Genomic DNA, 4,895 nt, shown 5'->3' on the forward strand with positions numbered 1-4,895 from the left:
GGCCTGCAAACCCTTCAGCTCCTTGGGTCTTTTCTCTAGCTCCTTCACACGGACAAGATATGTTTATATCCTTGTTTTAGAAAATTTCACATTGTAATCTAAAAAACTTCTTTAAAAATATATTAATGGAAAAACTTCTATGGTAGAACAGAGGCTTGCAGAATGTATTTTTATGTCTAGGGTTATATGTAAACATCAGTACTGATTAGTCTGTAGACTAGGAAGGAATATAGATTTAGATTTTTATAATATGTAGAATACAATTATTACACTCTAGTTGGAAAGCTTTTCAGATTATGTAAAATAAAAGGTTATACTTTTGTTTGCTAAGACATGTGCCTAGAAAATTTGACTACAAAGAGATGAGTCCTTGAAAAACATCTGGAATAAAAAAATTAGCAATGAAATGAAACCCATTCTCAGAAGTGTACCAATTAAGTTTGTTGACTATACAAAAAGTCTGAGTATGGGATACTCATACAAATTAGTATTTTATTCTTCCCCTTTTACTTTTAATTTTCTTCTTAATAATATAAAGCTTTCTCTAGGTTCAAAAACCTGACAGCATGAGAATTATAAAAGCAGATTATGGAAAACATTAGAACAATGTCTTTGAGACATTAGGGAAAGGTAAAAGAATATTAAATTGATATTTGGGAGTTCCCTCACTGATATATAGATGTAGCATATATGTCCCTCATATTTTGTGTTATGAGTTCTTTGTGAAATAGACAACTCTCCTCATGTATCTTCCTGACCTCATAGTAATTCATTTACTGATTTGGTTGTTTGCTTGATGTCAGTCTAATCAGAATACACTTATCCCTATGCTTGTATCATTTGTAATTGATAAATTCTCATTGCTTTGCAGATTGAAGAGCCTGATATCTACAGGCAATGACTGCATATATTTGAACTCTTATTATCTTGTCTCTTTGTCGTTCTGTAATTCTGTGAGATGATGTGTTTCTTCTTGTTTCAAAAGTTTGGTATCCATGTTTCCTTCTCTTTCTTGCATCTAGTCTTTAGCTTACAATTTCTTAAATACATTTTTTTTAAATTTTGCCTTGAAGAATTTCTGAGGTAATCTTTTCAATATCTAGCCTAGGTAAGACCTTCTGGTGCATGTTGGGATTTACATTTATAGCACATTTATAATTCCAAATAGTCTTTGAGTTTTGTGATTACTTTTATTTGTCTTTTCCATTAAAATGTAGATTGGTAAACCTCTGACCTGAACAAGTTCAGCCTCCTCCTTCAAACATGAGAGTTTTACTGGAGTTTCATCTTGCTCATTAACCACTTATTTTCCTTTTTAAACTTATTATATATGCTTATTCATGTGTATTTGTGAATGTGTTCTTGTATGTACACAAGGGCTTTTGAATTCATGTGGATGCCATTGCTCATTATCAGGTATCTTCTTATATCCCTTTCCAACCTATCTCTAGAGAGAGGTTTCTCAGTGAACTCATGGCTCAAATTTACTTGATGACCACTAATGGCTCATTTGGAGCTCATGGCTTCAAATTTACTTGATGACCACTAATTTCTAGGAATCTGCCTGTCTGTGTATTCCTAGTATGTTGGTGGGGGTGGGGGGTGTGACAAACAGCTGCACACATCCTATTATATGGGTGTTGGGAATCTGAATTTAAGTCATCATGCTTATGTGGGAAGTGGAGGAATCTTTCCTACCCCACAATCACATATTTTCTGTAGCTGACTTCTGCTATTACTGTTGTAGAGTTGAGTATCGATTGAGTGATAGGAAATTAACTATTGAATTATAAAATTAGTATGAAAACCTCATTTCCTTTTTTTTGTCATATCAGATACTAACATAGTCCAAAGACATTGAGTTCCTTTACCATTACTCATGATTCCCCCAGACTTTTATAGTTCATCTCTACTTACAATTCCCTACTCCATTGCATGGATTCATACTGTAGTATAGTAGAGTATGTGTAGTGTCTTCATAATTATTTTTTAAAAGATTTATTTATTTATTATATGTAAGTATACTGTAGCTGTCTTCAGACACACCAGAAGAAAGCATCTGATCCCATTACAGATGGTTGTGATCCAACATGTGCTTGCTGGGATTTGAACTCAGGACCTCTGGAAGAGCAGTCAGTGCTCTTAACTGCTGAGCCATCTCTCAAGCCCTGTCTTCCTATTTCATAGTCTGAAATATCTACATGTCACAACTGTTTACCTGCTAATATGAGCATTTCTTTCTCTCTTTTTTTGAATTTCAATTTTCATTATTTTATTTATTTACATCCCAGTCATTGCCCCCTGCTCGGCCCCTCTTCTACAGTTCTTCATCCCATTCTTCCTCTCCTTTCCCTCGGAGAGGGTGCATGTCTGCCAGACCTCCCCCTGCTCTGGGGACTCAAGTCTCAGGATTAAGCTTATCTTTTTCCACTAAGGTCTGACCAGGCAGAGCTCTGCTATACTTATGCTAGGGGCCTCGTACTCACCAGTGTATGCTCTGGGTTGGTGGCTCAGTTTCTGGTTAACTTGAGACTGCTGGCCTTCCTATGCAGTCAACATACCCTTCAGCCTCTTTAATCCTTCCCCTAAATCACTCATAGGTGTTCCAGACTTCATTCCAATGGTTGGGTATAAGTATCTGATTCTGTCTCAGTCAGCTGCTAGCTCAACCTCTTGGAGGACAGCCATGCCAGGCTTCTGTGTGTAAGCACATCATAGCATCAGTAATAGTGTCAGGCCTTGGTGCCCTCCCATGAAATGGATCCCAAGTTGTGCCAGTCATTGGACCCCCTTTACTTCAGTCTCTTCTCCATTTTGTCCCCTCAGTTCCTTTAGACAGTATCAGTTCTGGGTCAGAAGTTTAGATTGTGGTTTAGTAACCCTGTCCTGCTTGAGGTCCTGTCTATCTACTGGTGGTTGACTCTTTAAGTTCCTACTCCACAATGTTGGACATTTTGGCTAGGTTCACCCCCACTGAGTATTAAAGTCTCTAACTTCACACATTTCTGGTACTTTCTAGAGTCCCCCCCCCCCACACACACACAACTCACTCCCAGAAGCTGATCATTTCCATCCACTCTCTTGGCCCTCTGGCCTTCTCTCCTGTCCCCTCCCCACAATTGATCCTGTTCCCCTTTTTGCTCTATCATGTTCATAGCATCCTTATTTGTAATAGCCTGAAGCTGGAAATAACCCAGATGTCCCCCTAGGGAAAAATGGATAAGAAACCTTCATGTTTGACCATGTTCCCACATACCTACCTGGATTATATATAGGCATATTTTTTTAAATAGATAATGGCCCATTTTGAATAATTATCAGATTTCTGTGTGTTTTAACTAACAGGTAAGCACTGTTGGCCAAGTGATGACACTGCACTAATGAGTGATGACTTGGTTTCATAATTTTAAAATCACATTGATACATGTAATTATGAGAGTAGGAATACTAGTTAAATCTTCTAAATGTCACTGAAAAGTTTTACAGGAATGGAAACTATAGGAGTGTTTTAAGTGGCAAAATTTTCTCTATGTCTCTGTTTCTTTGTCTCTGAGACAGTGAGGAAGGAGTTGGAGGATCAAGGAGAGGGTTCTGAGAAGGGTACAATGTGAGGCTGGGGGTGGGGAGAAGGAGATAGCTGCACATACCATCATCCCTTCAATTTATATTGTCTTATGTAAACTGTGTCCTGCATTAAATAAGTATTTATTCAATCCATAGTAATCAATCTGGAAACCAGTAATAGAATCTGATACTGGGAGGCAAGAATGAAGAATTATTTTCACAGACATATTAGATATCATTTTTTCTTTTTGCTAATTAATTATTTTATTTGCTTATGTTTCAAATGATATCCCCTTCCTGGTTACCCCTCCACAAACTCCCAATCCCATCACCCTTCTCCTTCCCTCCCCTCTTCCTCTATGAGGGTGCTCCTCCACCCATTAACCCACTCCCATCTCATCCCTTTAGCATCCCCTTATGTTGGGTCATCAATCCTCCATCTCTTCCTATTAATATCAGATAAGGTCATCCTCTGCTTCATATGTATCTGGAGTCCTAGATCCCTCCATGTGTACTCTTTGGTTGGTAATTTAGTCCCTGGGAGCTATGGATGGTCCAGTTAGTTGATTTTGCTCTTCCTATGGGATTGCTATCCACTTCAGCTACATCAGTCCTTCCCCTAGCTCTTTCTTCCACTGTAGTCCCTGGGCTCAGTCTAATTGTTGGATATGAGTATCTGTATCTGTTTTGGTCAGGAGCTGGTAGAATCTCTTAGAAAACAGCCACATCAGGCTTCTATCAGCAAGTGCTTCTAAGTGTCAGCAATAGTGTTAGGGTTTAGTGTCTGCAAATATCTAGGTGGGACGGTCTCTGGATGTCCTTTCCTTCAGTCTCTGTTCCATTTTTTGATTGTCTTTTCCTTAGGATAGGAACATTTCTGGGTTAAAAATTTGATCTGAGTGTGTAGCCGCATCTGTCGACTGGGGGCCCTGCCTATCTATTGGAGGTGGTCTCTATAGGTTATATCTCCCATTTCTTGGATATTTCCACTAAAGTCATCCCTATTGTGTCCTGGAAAACTTTTGCTTCCCTGGAGTCTGGGCTACCCTCAGTTCCCCAGCCTTTAATGCTACATGCTTCTATTCAATTTTCTGACCCTTTGTACTTCTCCCCCATTCCATTTAATACCTGATCCTGCTCCCCTTTACCTTCCCCCTCCTTGCTCTTTCCCATGTCCTTCCTTCCCTCTACCTCCTGTGTTTATTTTGTTCCCAGTTCTATGTAGGATTGAAGCATCTACATTTTGGTCTTCCTTCTTCTTAAGCTCCATATATACGGTTTGTAGGTTGCATTGTGGGTATTCTGAGATTTGGCACAAATGTGCACAAATC

This window comes from Mastomys coucha, unplaced genomic scaffold (assembly GCF_008632895.1).
Source record: "Mastomys coucha isolate ucsf_1 unplaced genomic scaffold, UCSF_Mcou_1 pScaffold14, whole genome shotgun sequence".
Taxonomy (NCBI): domain Eukaryota; kingdom Metazoa; phylum Chordata; class Mammalia; order Rodentia; family Muridae; genus Mastomys; species Mastomys coucha.